Below are 14,080 nucleotides of genomic sequence, written 5' to 3' on the forward strand. Positions count from 1 at the left end.
AAGATAGGCACTAAAGCAGAAACAAACAAATAGGAGGAACAAGAGCTGGGAAGTAGCTCATGTATCAGGGATTATATCTGAGGTAATCTACTGTGATTTCCTCCCCGCTGTAACTCAAGATCAAACTAAATTTTGTACATAAACAGAGTCTTTGGTACAAAGCTCACAGAAGTGACATTAAGGTAGACAGTGTAGTCAGTGATATAGTGGACTATACTGCAGATTACAGTTGTACTGTTTAAAACATATACAACTCTTCTGACTAATGCTGAATACTGAAATGATAATGATTACAAAGATAAACATGTCTGAGTTAGTACAGTTTGTTGAACACTAAATCAGGAGATAGATAAGAATGAACTGGCTTGTGAAGGATTACTAATTAATTGTCTGGAGAGGAACATTCATGACACATCAGCACAGTGTTTTACTTACACCTACAGGGTTGCAACATAAAATAGCTGGTATCAATGTCACTTATTCACCAGTAAGTCACTTTGTGAGATAACTTTTTCATAAAGCACCACAAATCAGCAAAGCATACAATACACTGCAAAATGAACTCTTCAAAATGTTCTTTAGCATCATTATACTAGGGTTTAATCCTTGGGAAAGCACCTACAAACTATTTTCTGTTCCCCAAGAAATATAATAACAGGAAAAATGGAAACCTAAATGTGTTAAAGGCATAAACGAAATACATGTATCAATACTATAATACAGAAATCATTTACCCAATCCTGCATAGATGCAATGCTCAAAGAAGGCAGGGATAAAAAACAGAGCAGCAGTAACGGTAACTACCTTATGGCCCACCAAATTCATCAATTTTAGGCTCTATCATCTAAAGCAGGGGTCTCAAACTCAATTTACTTGGGGGCCGCTGCAAGTAGAGTCTGGGTTTGGCTGGGCCGCATCAAGTATTCCAAAAAAACCCTCTATTTCCTCAAAAAAAAGGCGCGGACCTGCCGGTTCTTTAAACCCCTAGATCTGATATGGTTGGTGCATTTCACAACAACAGACATCACACTGTCAAACCTCAGGCATTTGCCGCAAAGGGTACTTAGCTAGCTTGACAACGGTTACGCCGCTGTCAGGAGACTACTACGGTAGCCCATAAGTGACATGCGCAATGACAAAAAGTTTCAGAACGCGCGGGCCGCACTAACACTTAACTTTGATGTCAAGAAGGGGGCCACAAAATATCATCCCGCGGGCCGCAATTGGCCCCCGGGCCGCGAGTTTGAGACCCATGATCTAAAGGAAGCTAACACAACACAATGTCTGCCACCATTTTTGTGTGGAACTAATTTAGAAGATTGAACAATGATGATAAAGGACAATATTTTTTCATAGGGCAATATTTTTTTTTGTGGGTAAAAAACATAAAAGAAAAATATTATTATTCATAGCCAAAAAATGTTTTGATTAAGTCATAAAACATGCTGGGGGGGGGGGGTCCTGTTAAGGTGGAGGCCAGGTTGCATGTCCTTCTTTCAGTCAATGAGATATTTAGCTTTTGGTACTCTAAGTGAGCCATTTACTCACATAAACACGTGAACAAAGCTTACCCTTAGTTCAAAGTCTCTGCTCCTTAACAAAACAATCTTGGGTTAATCCAAGCCAAGAATGTTCAAAATAGTATTATTCTAAAACATTGGGAAAATTGAACCGAAACTGATTCACAATGACTTTGTTTATAGTACATTGTTACAAGTTGTATACGCAGGCTATATATGTGCATATCACATACTGGAAAGAGGATGCTCAATGTAAACAATGGCCTTTCACCTGTATGCACATTCACAGTAAATATGTTAGAAAAGGAAGAGATAGCAGACAGGCTATCTGACTATCACTGCTGTGTACCATGTCATATGTTAGTTTACATGTCTCTACATCCTCACTCAAACTCACTCCCACTTTAATCTACAGTTCTCCTGACCTACTGCTGTTCTGTCAGCCTGACATGTTTAACAAATACTGTCTGAACAGGGCAGGATAAACCAGAGGTGTTGTTGTCTGTCTGCACAGAAGGTGATGGATTATACGTGATTCAAGCTTTCTTATCAATATCTTTAAACTTCAAACCCCCCTGCTCATTTCTTCATTCTCAAAAACATACACAGATAGACATTCACAGTGAAATAGAATTTCTAGAGAAACATATAATTTTCACATTCTTTTCAGTGACTTCCTTTTTAACCAAGAGGCCAGATAGACTGTCAGCGGGGAGAGGTCTCCCCCTTCAATCACTCCGGACAAAAGCAACAAAACACGCCTCTGTAAATATTTCAGTGGCTTCAGCACCTCGTCCAGGGTCCTGCTGCTCACTGTCTGCTGAGTCCTCTGAGTGAGCCATTGTGTGTCCCACAGCAGACTGTTTTGTGTTGTGCTGCTGGACACGGCTGGTCTGTTGTGGGGAGGCATTGGTGCCTGCATGCATGCAGTAGCAGAGTAGAGGATTAGGGTTGATGTTTCTCTGTGTCTAACAGGCTGTCAGGCACGCTCTGCCACCTTGGTACAGCACACACAATTTACATCATTTAGTTATGCTTACTGCAGAATGAAGATCTAGTTTAAATAGAGTTTAGATCATTCATTATGTTTGAGAAGGCTCTGCATTTCCAACCACTAACTGCTCTATCTTGAAACAAGGAAAAAAGAGCAATATTTCAGTGTTTGTTTAAGATGTTGCATCTAATTAACTTTTATCATACTACTTGTAGTTATGCAAAAAGAAATTGTAACCACTGGCTTCTCTCAGTCAGTTTCTTTAGTATATTAACTGCTTCATGGTTTGCAGTCTTTTGAGGAAAGTTGTTCACAGTCCAAGATGATTGCCATAATAAATGGGAATCCGGAATTGCCCTTGATATGAGCCAAGTCCCTCGGTGCTATCCTGAGCGGGTCTTCAGGGAGCGCTTTCCAATAAGAGTAATGTCCCCCCTGCGCATTGCCACCATTCAACAATTTACGGGCAGATTACAGATTCTAATAAAATTTTTGCTGCCTTAATTAAAGAATCTGCTCCCCATTTTATGATAGTTCATTCCCCCGCCACCACTTCTATCCAATTTAATTATTCTGATGTACATAATTAGCATGAGCTGGCCATTGTTCGCCTCATTTCCATATTATATTGGATAATTGAATGAGAGTGGCTGATGATTAAATTAGGGTGTATGAGAGATGATTCAGCTTGCAGGGTGGAAAAAGTTAACAGAATGAGCAGACTGGGAATACAACATGTGCCTTTTGAATATTGATATGTTCCACCGTGGCCACCCCTAGCAGACGCACTCTGTTAATTTAAAAAATATGCAGCAGCTAAACCTGGGTGCTTGCAAGTCACTGGATGCTGTTTCTTCACCTCTGGCTGCACTTCAGCAGTTACTACTGTGCATTTAGTGAAATGGGGAGACTGAAAAAAAATTCTGAACATTTTAATTGTGTTCTTCCATCATTGAGGTAACACATTTACAGATTGATAAGACAAATGAGACTAGTGTGGGTAAATTCATTTCCAGGCACTTCCAATGTAAACACAGACTGCTGGTGCCTGCATGCCACAATATGGTCAGGCTCGACAGCCGCTGATGACGGCTGTCTTGGCAAAAAAATGTTTGGAACGCAGTACTAATCCATTTGAAAACTACAATTTTGGAAATAAAATGCAGACATACAAACTACTGTGCAATGCTATACTTAATGTTTACATTTAGAATACTGTTTTTTTTCTGAATCAAACTCAGAAGTCACTCACCATGAGGATTCAAATGTCTTTTTAAGTTCTTGGGGGAAATTTGGGGGGAGGAGGGAATCCTTATTTTTATTGGTTAAACATTTACTTCATCATCTTGTTAATTGGTTTATCAAGTCAAAATGTTATTTTCTGGTAAAATCCTCTCATTGCACACTAGAATTATGTCGCTCCTTGGAATTTTTCCATGCGAGGTTCGGTCAGGATAAATGTTTAGAGGGAATATTTGGAACAGCTTTAGCCTTTCACATGCTAATGTAAGCACTGGCGGCACAAGAAAGCTGGCCTGACCCAGGGGCCACACGGTGACACAGTCTGCTTATTCAGTGCCGGCAGCCCTGGCTTTGTTTATGTGTGTGCACGAGAAATAATGCACGTCATAAAAAGGAGAACTTTGAAGGGGAACCACTACCCCGGATGATAAATGGCCCCGGCTCTTTGGATGTAAATAACTCTTCCCAATAGTACAAAAGCCATCTCGGGAGTGACTTATACACCGTCATTTTTGCAATAACATTGGGCCGTGTTTCCACGCTCAATGGTGTATTTTGCCTCCAACGTTGCCTTCCAGGCAGCCAATCCTGTCCTTAACCCTAAACATAACCATTGCCGTACTGCCCAGAAGGAGACATTTGGGGCAAAAAACACCAAACACCGTTTCACCCCTGGTGTTCCTCATATATTGGTTAATCCTTTGGGAATCTTGTCTGATTTGGACACAAACTGCATCACTTTTTAATTGGGATGTTTTAAAGTAAACTGTGTCACTTTTTTCTGGCTATATAAAATCAAAGCAAAGCAATGTTGTTAACCCATGCATTAAATAAATGACATATTGATGTCTCCTGTAGGAATTTGGGATGAATCATAAAACCAGCTCATACAGAGAGGGCATTTAGCATACTTCATTGGTTTACTTCAAGGATTGTCCATTTTTAAACACAGTTAGCAACACGTGAAGCTTGTGTTTGTCTTTGTCTCCCACATACCTTGTAAAATGTCCTCTGTTCTCTGTGTTATAGCGCACATCAGTACACAAAGTGTCGTCACATTGTCTGCCCGGAATCATTTCAGGGTGCAGAGGAATTTACACCGTCTCAGTATCTGTTAGTAGGTGGTATAGGAAACTGTAAAGATAAGTCCTTACAGCAGCTTAAGTCTAGCTTCCTTTTCACAAGAGCCTTCGGCATCTCTCAGATCTCCCAGATACAGCCGACCTCGCTCTTATCAGAAACCTGACCATGCCCAGAGTAAGAGAGAAAGATGGAGATCTCTGTGGGTGTGTGTGTGTGTGGGTGTGTGTGTGTGTGTGTGTGTGTGTGTGTGTGTGTGCGTGTGTGCGTGTGTGTGTGTGTGTATTGGGGAATATCTTGCAAAGCTGACATTTGTCAAGATGTCTGTTGCTCAACACATCTCATGTCTTAGTGTAAAAGATGTTCAAGGAACTAAAGCCATTCAATCACGCGTCACTTCCTTCCTTTGATATGTCATTTTATTGAGTTATTCTTTTGCGCTACATTTCATTGCTGTCCAGTGAAATTCGGTAAAGAATTAACAGTTCTTAAGGGTGGAAAAAATTGTCCTTCCTTTTCAAATAAAACTGTTGTAAAGCTAAGAAAGATGGTGGTTTTTCTTAGCCACTTTGACGTTTTGGAGATGTATCTTTCTGTTTGTGCCCTTCTTCAGATTCAGCACTTTGCTTCCTCAGAAAACATTTAAATGTTATGTAATGGAAAGCTAACAAAATGATTGAAAAGAGATAATTACATCTTCACTTGAAAATTAACACTTATCACATCTGATGATGGTGGTCATTTTAGAGAAAACTTAATAAATAATGCTGTAATTTGTTATGTATATTATATGTATAATATTATTACATATACATTTATTCAATTTTCAGTACTGAACATTCATACTTGACATAGTATTGAAACTTGTATTGTGGTAGCCATCTTAGTTTAGTGTGTTTGCATGTCAGCATTTGCTAATTGGCACTAAACACAGTGCACAACTGAGAGTGATGGGATTTTAAATTAGTTTTGCAGGTATTTGTTTTTAAAAATAAAGTATTGGAGAGTAAACTACAGTAATTTTGATCTGGCGATGGTGCTGGATGAAAAGTTAAGGATTCACAAAAGTTATTACAATTCATTTGTGAGCTGGACTTAAACAAACTTCAAAGTGTCAGCCTTGGGGTGGCACTAGATTAGAAGTCATTAGAATTTATCTCCTGGATACCATAGATAGCTGTACCGAACAATCTATCCAGTAGTTTAGTTTAGATGTTTCAGGAGAGAAGTGATGGACTGACCGACATTGCCATCCCTATAGCCACGCTGCTAGCCTGGCTAAAAAACTAAAAGTAGCCATCCTGGGAGCTTCACTTACTTGCTGCACAGTTGCTTTAACATTTATCTACTTCAAAAGGGAGTTGTTTGTAAAATTATCTCTAAACAACTGCATGGGTTTACTTGATCCAACTCCAAGAAACCAAAGTAGAAATAAGATGAGAGAGGAAAACGTATGGAGAAACTGAAGACGCCCATTTGTCTTATCGAGTGGCTCTTCAGTTCCACTGCCATCCCTAAAATCTCTTTCATAAAAAGTTGCAAGAAGCAGTTTAATGCAGGCTGACAGGCTGGGAGCAGCCAAGACATTATCGTCCTGTTTCTTGGAGCAACACAGAGGCTGCCACTGCTCCAGATCCAACCCCGTGGCCCTGCCCAGCTATCTGCTTTTGCTTTATGTCTTTTTCTGCAGCGAGTGCTTGACGAAGGACAATTTGTTTGGATGTTTAATGCTGTGGCACTGGCTGGTGGAGGATTATATGAGATGGTCTAGTGATTTGTGGTGGCTGGTAGTGGGTTGGAGCAAGTGTGTGTGTGTGTGTGTGTGGTGTGTGTGTGTGTGTGTGTGTGTGTGTGTGTGTGTGTGTGTGTGTGTGTGTGTGTGTGTGTGTGTGTGTGTGTGTGTTCAGTTCCAGGTCCTCGCTCTAACACAGACGTCAGTTGTCTTCCATGCTGCTTCTTCAGAACTCTTACATTTGTGACAATAGTGCCTCAGCCACCATAGGAAGACATTTGTGACATGTTTGTCTTTTTTTCCCGCACTGTAACGTTTCTGGCCAGCTGAAAGATTAATAATCTTTGAATTTAATTGTTTCAAGATTTATTAAACTCTTTTCTTGGTGAGTCTTCTTTATATGTTTTGGCACCTGGGAGAATCATTGACTTTTCCTGTGAAGCTTCACACACAGAAAACTGGCCAAATTTTCTACTGTGATCCTTTCCCAATATCCCCGGGCAGACTTTCCGAAAACCCGCAAATTTTTGGGGGGGTGCACAAAGGAGCAACGGGGCAATTTTTTTTGACTTGGGGGCAATTTTGGGTACGAACCGAAAAATTTTTCCATCTTTTTACTTTTTTAAGCAGTGATGTTTTTTTCAATTTTTTTGGGTTTTCCATTTTCATATTTAATCTTTTTTCTAATTTTTTTTTTTGGGAACCTTTTTTAAAAAGATTTTTTTTTTTTTAAAAAAATTTATCCCTTGTTGTTTAATAAAAACCCCCGTTTCCCCCACATGACCCAAGAATTTTTTCGTCATTTCCGTTTCCCTTGGTTTTAATACTTCTGTTACAAAATTTTTGGTTTTTTATTTTTTTTTAGTTTCAGTTCCCTTTTTAAAATTTTTATCAGTGCTTGGGGGAGATGAACCCCCAGTTTTTACTTTATCCCCAAGAGGCAAAGGATATAAGACTTTAAAGTTTCCAAATATTTTTGCGAAAGCACTTTATTTTGATCCATTTGAGACCCCCGGGCGCGGCTGTTAGAAAACGGGGTTTTCCCGAAGGGCATCACCCTAAAATGAAAAAAAAAAAGGGTGAATTTTTTTGGTTTTGTTTATCATGCTTTTTTAAAACCCAAAGTGCTTATTAAAAAGAGAACCCATTTAAAAGGTGGAAATTTTTGTTTAAAGTGTTTTAAAAACTTGTAAAATTTTCCGGTGTAAATTTTGTCACTTGGGCAAGGAGGTTTTCCCCCGGTCTCTGGTTTTAATTTGTTTTTGGCCTTTTTGCTTTTGGGTCTGTACCCGGTTGGGGGCTGCTTTTTTTTTTCCCGACACAAACTGACCCATTTTTTTTGGGGCCCGCCCCCTTTTTTTGGGGAGCGGGGTTTTTGCCCAAATTTTAAGATTAAGGCAAGGCAAAAACAAACCCAAAAAATTTTTGGTTTTTTAAGGAGGGGAAAAAAAGGGGCTTTTTTGGGAAATCTTCCCGATTTGCTTCGGTTTTTGTTTTTTTTAAAACAAGGGACCTTTAAATGATTAAAATTTTTGTTTTTTTTGGGCAAGAATGTTTAGAGTTTCTTTTTTTTTTTGGTTTTTTGTAATTTAACCCCACTTTTGTTCAGATTTGGGCATCTGGCGAAAAGTGTGGAAAAGGTTGAAAAAATCCAAAAATTTTGGGAAATTTTCCCCAATTTAAGAGTGCAGACAACCCCCCATCATTTCATTTGGTAACCGGTTTTTGTTTTTAAAAACCCCCGCCCCTTTAAACACTGCAGAAAACCAATTTTCCCCAAATTTAACCCTTCCAAAAAATTTAAAACCCCCCAGGCTTCACAATAGATTATTGGGGCCCCTTTTTTAAGTGACCATTGGCGTTGGTTTTTTGGGTGCTTTTTCCCGGGGCCCAAACCTGTCAGGCCCTTTTTTTTGGGGCCCTTTTTCCCCGGTAGAGGGGCCCCAAAAATGGGTTCCCCAGCCCCCCCTTTTGGGGGGTTTTCCCTCCTTAATCAAAATAGCCCAAAGGAAGTGATTTTGGGTTTTTTTTCCCCCGCCGTGGGCCCCCCGTTTAAAGGGTTTTTGATGGAAGTGGGCCCCTGGGGGAATTGGAGCAAGAAAATTTTAACCCCGGGGCCTCCATTAATGGGTAAATTTCTTCATTTCTTAAAATGGAAAGGAAAGGCCCTGGGAAGGGGGATCGCCCCCCGGCCGGTTTTTTTGGGGTTGGGCAGAGCCCTTTTTTTCCCTTTTTTCATTTTACTTTTCCCCCTTTTTTCTCTCACCGGAACCCCGGGGCCATTTGGTTTGCTTTTTGGTGTTTTTTAGTGTTGGGGGGCCCCCTTTCTTTAACTGGTATAGCATGTTTGTGGTTCCCGATTGGCTCCCGTGGCAATGGAAAAACCCCCCCCCCAATAATTGGGCCTGTTGGGAAAGGTTTTACTTTAAATTTTTAACCCCAATTTAAAGTCAAACCCGGCCCCTTGACGGAAAACTGGGTTTTTTTACTTTTAAACTTCCTACCTTTAACAGAAAAAAAAGATTTTTAAAGCACCCCCGATTTTTCCTTTTAAATAAGTAAAAAATATAAGCATGGATAAATTTGATTTTAACCCCCCTTTCCCTTTTACATTTAATAAAAACAATGTATATTTTGTATCGGGGAATGTGAAGAAATGAAAATTTTCCCTTTTTAAATTGGGGGGGCCCCTTTTCCCCCATCGTGGAAAATTTGACTCATTTTAATCCAAAGGGTTTTCATTTTTTACGCAAAAGAAAACCCAAAGGGGATTTTTTTTTCAGTTTCTGTTTGTTGTATAATTAAAGTTTGTCTCTGTTTTCCCTCCCAACTCTTTAGTCCCGGGGGGTTAATTGAACTTCCGCCAATTTTAAAACTAAAACAAAAAGAAAAACCGACAAAATTCTTGAAATCCTTTAATTTACATTTATTTTGAAACCCAAAAAACCCAGAGTGTCTCCCGAAACCTTTTTGATTGCCATTCCCTCATTTAAACGACTCACACTTGCTTTTTCCCCCGTTTTCCCTCCCAGTGACATGTTTGTTTCCTCGTTCAGCTGATTCCCGTTTGGTCTTGTCAAAAATACAGGGGAACCCCCATTGGGTTTTTTTATAGAAGTCTGTTGGTTGGGGGGGCTCCAACCTTTCCCCTCCTTTCCCCCCCAATGGGGCCCTTGGGTTTTTTTTTTGAAATAGATTTATGCGGGGGTTGGGGGACTGGATTTTTGGGGTTGGCCCCGTCCTCCCCCACAAGGAACCCCCGGGGGGGGCGGATTGTGGCTCCCCTGTGGGGGTTTCCGGTAAGCCCCCAAGGGGTTCTTCCTTTCCCCCCTCCCCTCCACCCCCCCCAACCCCCCAAAACCACCCCACCCAATGAGACTTTGATGCACCTCAGCTTTTTTGGGAAAAACAGCAGGGAGGGGCTTCTGTTCCCCCCCTGCAGGGTTTCCTAAAAAAATTTTCCAAGGGAGGACAAGGCCTTTGTCTACAATGCAATTTATATTGGGGGTTTTAAAAATAGTGTTTTTGCCCTTTTTTTGCCCCACGCAAATGCATTTTAAAGGGGGAAAACCCAAAATTTTGGGAAAATTTCCCCCGCGTGAAAATGGTTCAGAAACTCCCCTTTTTTTGGTTGGTTTCCAGTTTGGGTTTTTTTTGGGCCTTCTTTTCCCAAACCTAGAGTTTCTCCCCTTTTGTGGAAAACCCCCCCTTTGCACAAGAAACAACCCCTTCCCCCTCCCCCCCCCGGACAACCCCCCCCCCAAATTTAAAAAGGCGGGGTTTCCCCAAACCCCTTTTTTTTAAAAAGACTTCTTTTCAAAATTTTTTTTGAGTTTTTTCTAACTTTTTTTCCAATTTGCCCCCCCCCCTTTTTTTTGATTTTGGGAATAATCCCCCTTTGGTTTTTTCAAAACCACCCATTTTCCCCTTTCCCCCCCCCTTTTGATGTCCCAGGTTTAAGGAGGAAAACCTTTTCCGGGAATAGCTCTTTTTTCCGTTACAGATTTTGGGCCCAAAATTTTTCTTCTTCTTTGCTTGATTTCCAACATGGGATTAATTGTTTTGAGTTTATATATGGTTTGGGCCCCCCTGCTCTTGAAAAGCCTTTTGTTTTTTTTCTTTCAAAGGGGGGGGGGAAATTTTTTTTAAAAAAGTGTCATGTGGTGGGGTTTTTTTTTTTAAAAAAAAGGAGGGAAAAAAAAAGGTGTTTTCAAAATTGTGTAAATTGGACTGGGGCCCAGGCACAGCCTGTTTCAACATTTTTTCTTTTTTTTTTACAATCTAGACAAAACCGGCGATTTTTAAAAAAAAAAGATGGGGCAAAAAAATGTCAAAAAAAAAAAACCCTATTTTTTTTGTGCAGCTTTTTAAATACCTCCTCGCCCTGTTGGCCCCAGTGCTTTTAAAAGTGTAAAGGATAATATGTGGATATTTACTCATAGTGTAGATTTCCCCTAAAAGAAAACCTTTTAATCCCCAGGGGTTTGGGGTAGTAACAAGTGGGGCCCAAATTTCCCCCCCCAGAGAAAGTTGAACCCCTGCCCTTTTTATTATAGTGTAAAAACCCAGAGAAGGGAAGATTAAAATTTTTGTCACCGGGTGGAAAATTTGGGCCCTTACCCCCTTTAAGATTAAATTGGGCCTTAAAATTTTCCCCTTAAAAAAACCCCGGGCAAGAGGGGGAAAACAGTCAAAGCGGCACACAAATTTTAATTTTTTAAAAAGAAATTTTTAAAAACTCTTTTTTTGGGTTTTATTGTGTGGATTATATTAGATAAAGAGATAGATATTTGTTGTCTTATTTGGGTACATCCTGTTTTGTAGTGAGTCACATATTTACTCATTTCTTACCCATTTACATAGGTGGAGCATCAGCTAAATCCCACAGACAACTTTATTTTTCATATCCATGTAATATTGTGGGATTTAATTTTACAATACGTATTGAAACCCTCAGTCCAGTCATTGCTGTGTCTCCACACAGTTTCCAAAGTGTGACACTTTCTCTCTCTCTCCCCCCCCCCCCCCCCCCCCCCCCCCCCTTTATTTTTTACTCTTGCAGAAAAAAAGCTCCCAGTTCAGTCCCTGCATTAAGTCAGCCTGTCAGAATGCTTCCCAGGGGGGTTTTGGACTTGAAGTTCGTCCAGACAGTTCCTCTGCTGGTGGCCCCCACTGGAAGAGCAGGGTCACAGTGGACCCGAGTGTCAAAACTTTCACAGAGCCTTCACAGAAATACACGCTCACTTGATTTTAGTGTTTGTCAGTAATGCTATTTTAATAATCTAAGGATAATTTCTTTAAATGCAACAAGAGGGTTTAGAAGGTGTTGCAGACAAACTGTCAGGAAGACAATATATAAATAAAAACATTATAAATTGCTCTTGTTTATTGTTTTTTATCTTTTAAAATTGATTTTAATTTAGATGCACAACACCTTTGCTTTTGCACAACAATATGGGACTAACCATTCGGTTGGTGGCACTAAAATCTCCAATTTCTAAAGGTTCAAATATGAAAATGTTTATTTGCAATAAGTGAACGGTTTTGCAAGTTGTCATAACAAGCTGATGGAGAGAGTTTTGTTTCTCCTTTTTTGTTGTTATCTTTCAGCTCGATTGCTAAATTGAATTGTGGTAATTGACTTTTCAATTATCCATTCGACAATTGATCATTTGAACCATGGTAGAAATGTTGTTGTTTTTTTGTTTGGTGTCAGACCTCTGGAGACTGTCTTTACAAACTACTGAGTCACTGACAAGTTTTTCTAATATTTAGTCTGACATCATTGATTAAAAAATTGTGTGGACAAAATATTAAACTTGTCAGTGCAGTGGCTACAAAGTTGAATTAGCATATCTCTAAAACAGTTTCAACAAAACCTGAAAATTATAACCTTTATGAGGATTAATTGCAGGACTGGTATATTACACTGCATTGTGTTCAGCTAGGTGTACTTAATAAACTGGCAACTGAGAGTAATATATGCCCACAGCTCCATTGCCAATGTCGTGTAGGCCCATTGCTTTTCCCCCAAATGCATTAGAGCTAGGTTCTTGAATGAAGGCTTGAGTTGAATGCCTGGTTCTTGAAAAGTGATACCTAAAATGGTGAAAATATAACATTTTAATTAAATAATACGAAATTGTTTTGATGTTAAATAAAGCTCTAAAGACAATTCGGGCTGGCCTAGAAAATGCATGGACACCATGCAATTCCCTGTTATATTGCAATGATATTTGGGAAAATTGAAAAGAAAGTGTGAAAAACAGCATGCTGAAATGAACCAATGTCTAGTTTTAGTTTTATTTGTATTTCTTTCCCTACATACACACCTCAAGCTGACAGCTCTAACACACACACTAACAACATAAACTCGTCTACATGAATCAAAGAACATTGGAATGATCCATGTGTCTGTCAGTCTGTGACCGTTTAGTGACTCGGGGTCGTGGGCGGCGCTGAGCACGCCGGGTGATCTAATTACCTCCACCCCTCCACCAATTAGAGAATTACATCACACCTTTAAATGGACTCGTCCTCTTAATCATTAATGATACGGTGTCATTCCCTTTGACAGCGTCATCGAAGCAACTTGACACATGCAGACACAGTCCCGAGTTAATCTTAAATTATGTTGAACTACACTGTCGCAATGTTTCGGTCAAAAACGTGAAATATAAATTAGAAAATCAAAATAGGGTAGGCTGTCTTCGTGCAAGTCAGTGGCGCACTAAGGCCCAGCAGGATCCAATAAAACCAAGTCTATTAGGCCTACTGAAAGAGTGATCCAGTGAGTGGGGTAGATACTGGAGCTGTGTGTATATGTGTTCAGAGATCACCGGTGTTTAGTTTGGTTCTTGTTTAACGCACAGAGGGGAAACGCCCATTCACAGACCTGATAGAAGATCTTCTGGCCTACAGCTTCTGAGGCGTAGTTTTATGGGTGTCAGAGGACATGATCTCTTGTCTGTATGATACACTGACTAATACGAGCTGAAAACGAAAACATAAAATGGAGAATAAACTTCAGATGGGCTACAATTTTTGATCAGTGTCGCGTGCTGTTTTGGTGAATGTAATTGTGCATTTAAATTGTTTTTCCGGTAGTATTTTTTGACAGTTTAATGGCGTTTTTTTATTTCCTTAAATTTTCTCTTGGTGTTGTTCCTCCATGCTAGATTTTTTTCGTTGTTGCAATTTTGGCTTTATTTTGTTGTGCACAAAATGGATTGGTCAAAATCAGTTAGGATTATCTTTTTCATGCAACTGGAAATGACATTTTAGTTAATTTTAATTTGATCTTTAATTTAAATGTGGTGTACGCTATCTTGTGTGAGCCTTAAGGGGATGCGCAGTGGAAATTAGCTGTTTTGGAAACATTTATGGCCCCGTAATGATTTTCTGCTGGAGGACAGTTAATAGGCTTGCATTCTTGTCTGTAAACGCCATTGTTATTCTTCACTTATCTTTGCTATCTTAATCTGCTCGCATTGTTAACTTATCTTATTTGAA

The sequence above is a fragment of the Etheostoma spectabile genome, chromosome 1 (genome assembly GCF_008692095.1).
Source record: "Etheostoma spectabile isolate EspeVRDwgs_2016 chromosome 1, UIUC_Espe_1.0, whole genome shotgun sequence".
NCBI classification, from domain to species: Eukaryota; Metazoa; Chordata; class Actinopteri; order Perciformes; family Percidae; genus Etheostoma; species Etheostoma spectabile.